Source organism: Bubalus bubalis, chromosome 2 (genome assembly GCF_019923935.1).
Source record: "Bubalus bubalis isolate 160015118507 breed Murrah chromosome 2, NDDB_SH_1, whole genome shotgun sequence".
NCBI classification, from domain to species: domain Eukaryota; kingdom Metazoa; phylum Chordata; class Mammalia; order Artiodactyla; family Bovidae; genus Bubalus; species Bubalus bubalis.
Genome location: NC_059158.1, coordinates 102,235,131 through 102,248,448, shown reverse-complemented (window position 1 = coordinate 102,248,448; position 13,318 = coordinate 102,235,131). Strand labels below are relative to the sequence as shown.

General features: G+C 35.6%; 1 long non-coding RNA gene across 1 annotated transcript in view; it reads left to right on the top strand.

Annotated features, from left to right (window-relative positions):
• LOC123331517 overlaps positions 1-13,318 on the top strand; it is a 97,531-nt gene that overhangs the window by 70,682 nt on the left and 13,531 nt on the right. Inside the window, exon 2 of the long non-coding RNA XR_006548183.1 lies at positions 10,166-10,275. This is a non-coding gene — a long non-coding RNA (uncharacterized LOC123331517). The remainder of the gene's footprint in view (positions 1-10,165; positions 10,276-13,318) is intronic.

The window sequence follows — 13,318 nt, the reverse complement described above, 5'->3', positions numbered from 1 at the left end:
GGCCTTGGTCTCCTAATCATTCTGTTGTTCTTCTATGAAGTCACTCCAATTTGGCTTTGTGTTCTGACGTGACAAAAATGGAAGACAGATTTCCCTGCTTATACTCAATTCTGTCATGTTGAGACACCGTCACCTTCTGCTCCTTAATGCGAAGCTCTTTCATATGCCAACAAACTCAACACTCCTCTCATATTGCTGGATTATGTAGCTGTTACATCCTTTTCTCCCTGGAGATCTAATCTGGTGGGAACCTTGAAGTAGTTTATGATGTTATTTTTGAACAATAATAGTAGTAGAAATTACACTTCTTTTGATAAAGACAGCAGAAGCAAGTCTCCATGTCCCCACCCCATATTTCCCAAGCATTTATTGGATCTATGGATTTTTCACATTTTTCCAAGGAGTTTCCGTTAAGAATAAAACCACACATGGAAATTCCTAGGCCCCAAAAGGAAAAACTTTAGAAGAGGGAAGCAGAAGTTTATAATGAAAATACCTCTTACAACTTTACCAAATATGCTTTGATATAGGCACAGAATCAAAAGTAGTTTATTTTATAAGCCCTAGCTAAATTTCAGAAACAAAACCAAATGAAACTTGAATACTTATGAAGTTCTTTGGAAGCATTTTCTTGCAAAAGTGTATCAGATTGCTGCTTTTAACTTTGTGTCATTCAGTGATAATCCTACAGCTTCCTGATTGGCTAAGGTATTTGGAACTGACTGGCCTTTGAATCACTCTTTATGCTGAAGGCTGGTGTGGATGTTAATCCTTGGGTTATTAACACCTTATATATGTTAGTTCAGAGATCTGGGGTGTGCCTGTGTTTGCACTGCCAACACGCATAGCATTTCTTGGAAATTCAGAGGTTTTGTTTTCTGATGGTTTGATTTGAAATATTTTCCACACAAGCATTTTCACTCTCACTCAGAGTAATCACTTCTTTGGAATTTGGTTTTATGTTAATTCTTCTTTTCTGAACTCATTGATTAGCTGCGATATGTACCAGCTGGAAAGTCAGAAGACTATGTATGAGATTTGTTTAATAGATCTCTGGAGATGATATATTGAGTAAAATAAGTGCATCGCCCTTTCATCTCTATATTAATCCTGATTCCTAATATTTATCTACAAGAATATTTTCATTCTTATGAAATTTATAGTCTCCCAATTTGATTCTCCTGATAAATCTAAAACTTTCCTTTTCTATTTACATTAGAACACTGAGTAAATTATCTTTCTCATCTTCAGCATTTGACCTTAGAGGTAGCTCAGCTGGTAAAGAATCTGCCTGCAATGCAGGAGACCCCAGTTCAATTCCTGGGTTCGGAAGATCCCCTGGAGAAGGGATAGGCTACCCACTTCCGTATTCTTGGACTTCCCTGGTGGCTCAGGAGGTAAAGATTCTGCCTGCAGTGAGGGAGACCTGGGTTCAGTCCCTGGGTTGGGAAGATCCCCTGGAGGAGGGCATGGCAGCCCACTCCAGTATTCTTGCCTGGAGAATCTTATGGACAGTGGAGCTCGGCGGGCTACAGTCTATGGGGTTGCAGAGTCACTATTAAGCATAGCCACCTCCTAGGTCATCATTAGTTCAGTTGCTCAGTTCTGTCTGACTCTTTGGACCCCATGAACTATAGCACACCAGGCTTTCCTGTCTATCACCAACTCCAGGAGCCTATTCAAATTCATGTCCATCATGTCAGTGATGTCATCCAACCATTTCATCCCTTCTCCTCCAGCCTTCAATCTTTCCCAGCATCAGGGTCTTTTCCAATAAGTCAGTTCTTTGCACCAGGTGTCCAAAGTATTGGAGTTTCAGCTTCAGCATCAGTCCTTCCTAGGTCATCATACCTTTAATAAAAATATTTTAGGTAAGAAAAAAAATATATATATATGTATGTACAAATATATTCCTTAGTCTGATACTTTCTTATATATGTTTCTGTATGTCTGAATATATATATATACACACACACACACAGTCTTGTTTTTGTAAGTCATATGTATGTATATTAATGTATAATTCTTATTTCTCACTAGAATATATGTTCAAAAGCATAATAGTTCAAAATTCCTGCCTATTTTGCCCATCACTTCGCAAAAAAACAAATTACTGTGAAAACAGTCTATTAAAAAAATTAAGGTAGTCGAACACATTATAGAAAATGTTGATCTTGGAATTTTCACTGGCATATTTGCTTTTTATCATGTAGATCAGTTTTATGACACCAAAGGAAATAATACCAAAAAAAGAAATCAAAACCTCAAATCTTCCTTGCAGCAAGGTAGTAAACCCAAGCATTTAGTTCCTAAGGCAATGTTTAATGCCATCAAGCCTTTGCAGTTGCTATTTGCTGTTCCTTTTTCCTGAAATATGCTTCCCTCAGATATATGCATGACATCACTTTTGCTTCCATCACATTTTTTAAAATCCTCCTTTCTTCCTTTTTTGACCAATCAATCTAAAATTGCAGCATTCATTCAAGGAGTTTCTATCTACCGTCTGTGCTTCATTTATTTTCCCTATCATTTATTAACATTGAACATGCCAGATGTTTCACATTTTCATCCTGCTCTTTTCCCCTCAACTCTTCTGCTGAAATGTAAATTTGTAAAGGCAAGCATTCTTATCTCATTGTCATATCTTCAGAAACTACAGTAGGTATTGTTATATCTTCAGCCTAAATGTAGGCATTTAATGAATGAATAAATTAAAATTCCAACAGAACCAAAGTAGAAAGTATCTTGGAGTTTATTGTAACAAACTGATAATTGAAATATACCTTCCTAATAAATCAGAATTCAAAATGAGGTAAATGTAATTGAAATAGCAGGGTTGAATTAATGTGTAATAGGAAAGTTTTACATCGTATTTATGTTTGCATACATAAACATGCACACACATATATTCAACTTGCAAATATATCATTAACTTCTAAGTGATGTTGTATTAGAAACATGCAGTTCACCCTTAACACCATCTCCACCAAGGTTCTGTAAGATATAAAATAGAGAAGAGTACTGGTTTAATTAGGAGACCTTTCAAAGAAGTAGTGTTTTCCAAGTTCTCCCTGTGCTTCAAGGACTAAATGAACTCATGTTTCTTCCATAAAACTACTGCTAATTGTTCTAGTCCATACACATCACTCCCATTTTTACATTTATATTTCTAGTTTAATGGTTTTTGAGAATTGTCGTGTGTCAGGTACCACCCTAGTGCTGGAAAGACACAGCTAGGGAGATAATGTCATGAGATAGTCTTGTTTAATCCAATTTTGCCATGATCATTAAAAAAATAAAATAAAAAATCTCACCTCCAACTCACTTCCTCTGTTCTTTTTTTTTTTCTCTTTTGTCTTGTACATACTACTATCCAACCACATATTTTACTTATTTATCCTATTTGCTAGTATCTCTTCTACTGCAATTCCATAGCATAGAGGACAAAGTTAGGCATGCAGGAAGTACTCTGCCTTTCTTTGACATCATCTAAGAAAATAAGTGGATTCCTGTATCTGTTTGAATCCATTAAAAAAAGACAAACCATTCTGAGGAGCTAAAACAAAGGAAATTAAAGGCTGGTTGTTTGTTATATCAGGATTTGGAAGAGGCTACATAGGCAACCAGGAAGAGAGAAGCCACTCAGATTTTATTGAACCAAAAACAGTGATTTTCTGATCATGAGGAAGAAATTTCTGTAGGCTTACAGTTTTACAGGGAAATTAACAGGAAGTGATGATGAGGAATAATCAATTTTTTTCCTATGGCTACACTTTACACTTTATTATTATTTATTTTTAATGTATTAAAACACTTACTATGTTCCCAGGAGATATAAGAGACATGGTTTTAATCTCTGGGAAGATCCTCTGGAGAAGGAAATGGCTACCCATTCCAGTATTCTTGCCTAGAGAATCCCCATGGACAGGGGAGCCTGGTGGGCTACAGTCCATAGGGTCACAAAGAGTTGGACATGACTGAAGTGACTTAGCATGCACACACTATGTATAATATCATGTAATCTGCCAACAGTGACAGTTTTTCTTCTTTTCCAAAATTTTAGATTTTTTTTTCCTTTTTAAATTATTTTTTATTGGAATATAGTTGATTTATAATGATGTGTTTCTACTGTACAGCAAAGTGAATCAGCTACGTGAGTGAAAGTCACTCAGTCTTGTCCAGCTCTTTGTGACCCCATGGACTGTAGCCCACCAGGCTTCTCTATCCATGGAATTTTCCAGGCTAGAATAGTAGAGTGGGTAGCCATTTCCTATTCCAGGGGATCTTCCCAACCCAGGGATCAAACCCCAGGTCTCCCACATTGCAGGTGGATTCTTTACCATCTGAGCCACCAGGGAATCAGCTATATGTATACACATATTCCCTCTGTTTTGGTTTACCTTCCCATTCAGGTCACCGCAGAACATTGAGTAGAGTTCCCAGGGCTGTACTGTAGGTTCTCATTAGTAATCTATTGGGTCAACCAAATGTTCATTTCGGTTTTTCTTTAACACCTTATGGAAAAACCCAAATGAACTTTTTGGCCAACCCAATATTTTACCTATAGTATCAGTGGTGTATATATGGCAATCCCAATCTCTCAATTCATCCCACCCCACACAGTTCCCCTTTGGTGTCCATACATTTGGTCTCTACATCTGTGTCTCTATTTCTGCTTTGCAAATAAGATCATCTGTACCATTTTTCTAGATTCCACATATATGCATTAATGCTATATTTCCTCTGACTTACTTCACTCTGTATGACCACCTCTAGTTCCATCCACATCTCTACGAATAACTCAGTTTTCTTTCATATTATGAGTAACATCCCATTGTACGTGTGTACCACATCTTCTTTATCCATTTCTTTGTTGATGGATAATTAGATTCCTTCCATGTCCTGGCTGTTGGAAATAGTACTGCAATGACTACTGAGGTACGTGTGTCTTTTTGGATTATGGTTTTCTCTGTGTATATGCCCAGTAGTGAGATTACTGGGTCATATAGTAGTTCTACTTTTAGACTTTTAAGGAACTTCCATACTGTTCTCCCTAGTGACTGTATCAAGTTACATTCCCACCAACTGGACAAGAGGGTTCCCTTTTCTCCACACCGTCTCCAGTATTTACTGTTTATGGACTTCTTGATAATGGCCATTCTCACTGGTATGAGGCAACATCTCATTATGGTTTTGACTGGATTCTTATTCTTTTTAATATTGAACTGCATGAGCTCTTTGTATATTTTGGCTATTCTCTCTCTATTTTTTAAATTTATTTATTTTTGGCTCTGATGAGCCTTCATTGCTGCATGGGCTTTTTCTAGTTGTGGTGCCTGGGTTTCTCATTGCAGTGACTTCTCTTGTTGTGGAACATAGTCTCTAAAGTGCAGGGTCAGTGTTGTGGAGCATGGGATTAGTTGCCCCATGGTGTTGAACCCATGGCCCCTGCACTGGCAAACAGATTTCTAACCACTGGAGCACCAGGGAAATCCTGGATATTAATTCTTGAAGGTTGCTTCATTTGTAGCTATTTTCTCCCTTTTGGTGGTTTGCTTTGTTTATGGTTTCCTTTGCTGTGCAAAAGCTTTTAAGTTTAATTAGATTTCATTTGTTTATTTTTGTTTTTATTTACTTCATATGAGGAGGTGGATCAAAAAAGATCTTAACGATTTATATCAGAGTGTTCTGCCTATGTTTCCTTCTAAGAGTTTTATAGTATCCTCCATTACATTTAGGTTTGATCCATTTTGAGATTATTTTTGTGTATGATGTTAGAGAATGTTCTGATTTTTGTTTTTTGTTTTTTTTTTAAACAGAGGAAAACAACCTTTCTTTTTTTAGGTGACAAATCTATAATATAAAGAAAAGATAAGATACCATTTCTTAATAATTCACTTGCTACATGTGCAATATGGAACATTTGAGTAGAAAATAATAATTGCCCCTCCATTCTCTTTAAGTGTCCAAGAATCTATATGCACTGAGGGGCAGTCAGTACAATCAGGGAGTCATTGAGAATAAGATATTCTATGAGGTTTTAAAGTGTATTAATGACATTCCAATACACTGCCTTCTTAGTTAAGAGGAAAAATGTTTTCCTCTCACTTCTTCAGTAAACTGAGAGTTATTTTTAAAGTTCTCTCCATATTTAATTCTGAGAAAATAGACTCAACATTTTAGATTCAACTTTGACCAGTTAGGTACATTTAAAGTAAAGAAGGATGGAAGAAAAGAAAACAAAAAAAAAGAAGGGAAGGAAGAAGAGAAGGGAAGGATGAAGTAGGAAGAAAATGAAAATGGAGGCTTGGAAGTTAGGATATAAGAGGGGGAATAAGGAAGAGAAAGAGATGAAATAAGTAAGGAAAAATCTTTAAATAAAAAGTAATTACTAATCAAAGATCAGATTTCACCTAACATTACAACAAATACAAATCTTATTCTAAACATCATATTGCCTTTGTTCCTTTTAGGAAGTCTTGATTTGAAGATCTGGCAGATTCTGATCAAGAAGACTAGTTTATTCAAACTTTACTTTGGCTTTACACTATTAGCCAATATAGCCAATATGAAGGCTCTTTATTTGAAAAAAAAAAAAAAAAACCCTTAACAAGTCATTGTGGTAGTTAGTAACCCTAAGGATGCTATTGAGACCTTTATTAACTACATTAGAACATACTATTTTTATGAAAACCTTCTGAAGGAATTTCTTGACTTTGCAATAACAAGGTAAGATATATATTTTTTTCTTTTTCTTCAAATATACTAAATCATATAAATAATGATATCACCTTTTTTTTTCTTTCATTTTGTAGCTGTCCAGTTTTCCCAATACCGTTTATTGGAAAGACTATATTTTCTCCATTGTATAGTCTTGTCAACTTTGCCATAGATTAATTGACCATAAGTGCATGGGTTTATTTTTGAGATTTCTATCCTGATCTATATTTCTGCTTTTCTGCCAGTATCATACTGATTTGATGACTGTAGATTTGTAGTATGTGAGCATGATTCCTCCAGCTCTGTTCTGTTTTCTTGAGATTGGTTTGGCTATTTGGAGTCTTTTGTGTTTCTATAAATTTTAATTTTTTTTTCTAGTCCTGTAATAAAAAAAGAAAAAAATGCCACTGGTAATTCAATAGGGATTGCATTGAATCTGTAGATTGCCTTGGGTAGTATAGTTATTTTGACAATACTAATTTTTCCAGTTGAAGAACATGGTATAGCTTTCCATCTGTTTGTATCATCTTCAATTTCTTTTATCAGTATCTTACATTTTTCAGTGTACAAGTCTTTTGCCCCTTTAGGTAACTTTATTACTAGGTATTTTATTCTTTTTGATGTGACAGTAAATGGAATTGTTTCCTTAATTTCCTTTTCTGAATCTATTGTTACTGTATAGAAATGCAATAGATTTCTATATTAATTTTGTATCCTGCAAATTTACGAAATTCATTGAGCAAGTCTAGTATTTTTCTGGTAGCATCTTTTTGGGGTTTTTTTATGTATATTATCATAATCTGCAAACAGTGACAATTTAATTTCTTTCCCAATTTGGATTCCTTTTATTTTTCTTCTTATTGCTGTCACTAGGACTTTCAGAACTATGGTGAATAAAAGTGGCAAGAGTTGACACTTCTCTTCTTTGTGATCTTAAAGGAAATATTTTCAACTTTTCACCATTGAGTATGATGTTAGTTGTATGTTTGTCATGTATGGCCTTTATTGAGTTGAGGTATGTTCCTTCCTTGTTTGTCTACTTTCTGGAGGATGTGTATCATAAATGGGTGTTAAATTTTGTCAAAAGCTCTATATGCATTTCTGCACCATTTCATTAGTGTCCTTTGTAACTTTTTTTTTTTATTTTCAATTTTATTGACTTGAGCCCTCTGTCTTTTTTCTTGATGAGTCTGACTAAAGGCTTATCAATTTTGTTCGCTTTTCAAAGAACCAGCTTGAATTTCACTGATTTTTTTTTCCATTGTTATCTTTATCTCTATATCATTTATTTCTGCCCTGATCTTTACCATTTCTTCCCTTATGCTGACTTTGGGTTCTGTTTTTTTTTTCTTTCTCTAGTTGCTTTAGATGTAAGGGTAGATTGTTTGAGGTAAGATTATACTGCTATAAACTTCTCTATTAGAATAGCTCGCACTAATGAATATCTGCCAGAACTGCTGCCAGTAGTATCTTTGTCCCCAGAATGAGCCACAGCTATCTCCACAGGAGATCCTACAATACTGGAAGGTGGTATACAGTCTCTTATGACATCCCTGCTTTTATCCCTGGGTCCTGGTGCACATGAGACCTTGTGTGTGACCTCCAAAAGTGGAGTTTCTGTTTCTCCAAGTCTGATGGAAATCCTGCAGTCAAACCCTGCCAGCCTTCAAATCCAGATTCTCTGGGGGCTCCTCTTCCCATTACCAGACCCCCAGGCTGGGAAGCCTTTTGCTGGGTTCAGACTGATGAGTCCTGTTGGAGGACTTCTTTGGTATAATTATTTTCCAGTTTGTGGGTCACCTAAACAATGGATATGGGACTTGATTTTTTTGCTACCATTTGACCCAACAATCCTACTCCTGAGCATGTATCTAGAGATAACTATAATTTGAAAAGATTATGCACCAGTGTTCATTGCACTGCTGTTTACAATAGCCAACACAGGCAAACAACCTAAATACCCATCAGAGAGGAATGGATAAAGAAGGTGTGGTACATATATGCAAGGGAATATTACTAAGCCATAAAAATGAGATAATGCCATTTGCAGCAACACACATGGACCTAGAAATTATCATACTAAATGAAGTAAGTCTGACAATGGAAGACATGTCATGTGATATCTCTCATAAGTGGAATCTAACTTGAAAAAGTGATAAAACAACTTACTTACAAAATAGAAACAGACGTACAATTATCAAAAACAAACTTTTGGTTACCAGAGGGGAAATTTGGGGGAGTGAATAAATCAGGATCTTGGGATGAATACACAACACCTCTGTATATAAGATAGATGGCCAACAAGGACCTATTTTATAGCACAGATAACTCTACGCAATGATCTATGATAACCTATATGAGAAAAGTTTCTAAAAAAGAATGAATGTATGCGTGTGTATGCATATATTGAAACATTTTGCTATATACCTGAAACTAACACAACATTGTAAATCAACTATACTCCAATAAAATTAAATATTAAATAAATTATTTTATGTGGGATGCTCAAGTCTCAGTAGGGGCCTAGTCTAGGTAGGTAGAATGTGGGGTCTCCAGAAATGCTATCAGGGTACAATTGGAGCTCTTAGAGTGCACTTTGTTACTGTGGGTGTGTGTGGACAGTAGGTATATTTGAAGGACAAAGAGAAGATGGATTGAGGTAGCCTGAGCAGTAGAGGTGGCTCAGAAAGTGAAAGAATCAGGCCCCAGGCCCTGGAACCACTATCATACTTCTCAGACAAAGCCAGATCTCACAGGATGTACAGGGGTTGCACAAACCACATATAAAAACATAAACCCCAATGATGGGGGTTGCCTCACCCTCTGCACCCACCCTATTACCTGCTTAGAGAACTTGAGGCTGGGTTAGGTCTTTGGAAGGATTCTGGCCCAGAGGCTATAGAATCCTCTGGTGGAGGATTCTCTGGAGGCTATATCCCCTCTGGCAGGGGAGGGTCCACCTGAGGCCAGAATGGGGCCTTAGCAACAACAGAAGGTGTCCCTCCATCCCTACCCTTGAGGGACAAGGGACCCTGCAGGTTATTGGAACTCATGATCACATTCACATGGAGGAAGCTGAAACCATTTGTGACTCCGCTGGTAAGCAATGAACCACAGATGGGTCAATGCTACTGGGAGGGATACCTTTAAGGTCAGAGAAATGAAGTCACTCTGCTTTCCACACTCCTGCCCTCCAACCTTTCAGCAGGCCTGCCACTGGTGAAACCTAGTCAAAAGTTAGCTAAGAAAGGTACCCTACAGGAGTCAGGCCCCACTGAAGACAGAACAGAGCAGAGCAGAGCAGAGCAAAGGGGTGTGGTGGATGCCTCTGAGGGCTGGCAGGCCTGACAACTGAAAATGCCTAGTAAGAAAATTCTTCTAACAGAACACATTTTTGAACATTTAATTCAATAAAGCTTCCCCCTCTCCGTGCCTTTTTTTCTAGGATTCTGGATAGTGGGACCAGTGTGTATTTTAAGTACGAAACAGTGATTCAAATATGAAAAAGGCTTTATAAGGAATTCTCTGGCACATGAAGAAGCTTGATTCAAAAAGGTAAGGTTGTGGCAGTAGAAGAAAGGAAATACTTTTGGAAAATTATCAGAGGATAATTTAGAAATTGGGATTAAGAAAGAAATGTCCTATGGTTTATATTCTCATTTTTTTGCACAGCCCAACAATACCCAGGGGACAAATTTGTTTTAATTGGTAGTTATGTTTTCTATGTAAGATAAACAAGGAATAAGCAGAAAGTGATTGCACTCATTCAAGTTTTTAGGTGAATTAGAAATAAAAACGAAATGTTCTTTCTGCTATCCTGAGAAGAAAATGCCCTTCAAATAGAGAGAGATCTGGAAAAAACTGTATCAAATAAGAAGCCTCTGTAAATATAGACGCTCAGTTGGTATTTTTCAAGCTGCTTAATGCTGCTGACTGGACATCTTTACATGACAAACACCAGATGGAAAAATCAGTTGAGAGTCACAAGCTGAAGATGACTTCATTATAAAATGATCATTTACTCATAATTATCCAGAAAAGCCCAAAACCCTACAGTGCTTTTGTAATAACATTTGTGTTACCAAAATATAGCAAGAGTATACTTTTGCTAAAAGTTTACATTCTAATCCATGAGAGAAACTTAATTATTCTAATATGATAAACACATAAAATGCTTGTCTAATTTTAAAATTGGAATTTCAATTTCCAGTAACACATTTCCCCATAATACCATTTATAGTTGTTCTCCTAAACTGCTGTTTACAAAAATACTGTAATAACGTAGCTTTTCTGATTAACCAAACAACTGATGATCAAGAAGACAAAGGGACTGGCTTAGTCTCATCCTATGTAAACAAAAAGCTTATTTTTTTTCTCTATAGCTGTACATAACAATAAGATGCTTTTAATAAGTTTTAAAGACCTAGACCCAAAATCAATTTAGCAAATGCCTCTTCCAGTGACCACACATCATGACATGTTTGCATTGCTATTTGGTGATAAACAAAATAAAAAGATCTATCAATGAAACTTAAATAAGGGAGATTGGTTGCAAAAACTGCAACATTCTGAACTTTAGTACTATACAGTCAACAGTTTGAAACAGCTCTTCCAACTAAACATAGTTGGATTGTTTCTCCAGAGAGGAAAAATTAATAGCTAAAAATCATGACCTTTCGCTTTTGACATAAATTCTAAGAAGTGAAATGCAATTGGAAAACTGGTAAAACCTTAAATTATTGCCATAGAGCAGAATAATAACCATAGATCTACAGTAACTAAATATATACACCCAATCTCGGGTCACACATTTCCTCTCAAGCTTATATTATAGCTGACCCAGTGAATGTACCGTTCCATGTTTTTATTCCAACTGTACTGCTGCAAAATAAAACCTCAGTTGCTGACTCCCTAGATAATGCAAATTGTATATATGTATGATTTCCAGAGAAAATAAACCTTAATAAGTATAGAAAATTTGTTTTACCTGACATTTTAATAGCCCATACTTAGAAGTTACTTTGCACAGGCATTACTTCAAAATATTACAATTCCAAATCTTGAGGAATAGATATTGATGGCTTCCACCATATGTTTGATAAAATTAGAAAATTATCACAAAATGTTGGCATATATATAAGTTTTTTGAAAGAGAAATATGTATCTTTTGTTATAGACCATGACTTTTAGCAACAATTTATCACATTATCACTACTAAAAGTACAAATGAATTTATAACTTAATTATAATACAACATAATATGATCATATCATTTATAATCCATTTATGATTATAATAAAATATCAGACATATGCAAATACCAGAAACAAGTCAAATCAGTAACTTTTTAATTACCTTCAACCATGCTTCTGATAAAGGAATAATTAAATTAATACCTGTATACCAAATGAGTTTGCAATAAAGAGTTAATGGCCCTTTTCACTACAATGTAAAAATGTAAATCCAAATAGTATTCAGTGACACAGAAGAGCTCATCAAGCTGCACTCTTCATAGCCCTTTAAGAATAAGCTATAATGTTATAAATTCTGGAGAAAAAGGATATTCCAGGATGAAAGAACTGATGAGTAACAAGCCAATATACTGATGCATTAGTAAAAAACCTTCCTGTAAAAATGAAACATACTTTTTCATAAATTCCATAATCTTGGCTAAACATTTTATATGAAAATTGTCTTTAGTTTCCAAAACAGAGGGGAAACACACACACACACACACATGCACTCATTTAGTTCATCTTTATGATCTTCATATTCTAGTCCTGTAACATGCCTCAGCCTTTGAACTTCAAATATCACATCCATTCATTGGTTATGGGCATGTTATCACATCTGTTTATTGGCTATAGGCATGTCTCAGTTTTAAAATTAAAAGAAAATATTAAAGGAGAATTTCTATTTGTTGGCCTTCTCTTAAATTTTATTATTTTATTTGCAAGAGATTTAAGATGCCATAATTCTCTTAGGAAGAGAAATATATCATTAATTTTAAATGTGCATGTTATTAATAAATTATTTCAAGATAATGAGCTGTTATTAACCTGAGCATTTAACTCTCTATTCTTGACTTTCAAGATGATATACTTGAAAATAGACAATTTTCTCCTTCTGAAGCCTATATTTAAAAAAATGACACAACATGCACAAAATGAATAAATGCAGAGAACCAAAGAGGACATGTGGATATCATCATAGATATTTCAGTGAGGTTTTGGAAGGCCAAAAATAGAGGGAAGTGTGTAAGTCAAAAAATAGAATGGAATTTACTATGAGAAGTTTCCTATCTCTGAGAGATGAGTCAACTTTGCCATGAGACCACTGAAGTGTCTTTGGGCTCAGAGGTGATTAAATGGAGGGAGAAAGAAGTAACTCTGGGAGAGAGCAATAATTTAAGGGTCAGTATTTGAAACGGTTGTGCCAAGTTGCACTGAGTCTCCTTACACAGAGCCTAGACAGTCCAGAATTTGTCTTTTGGGGAAACAACAGCAGCATGCTTTTTACTAACACAGTTAAATGAGATGTCTGGTGGGAGATACAGTAAGAAACTAATGGGGATATTGAAACCTTGAATAAAGCTCTA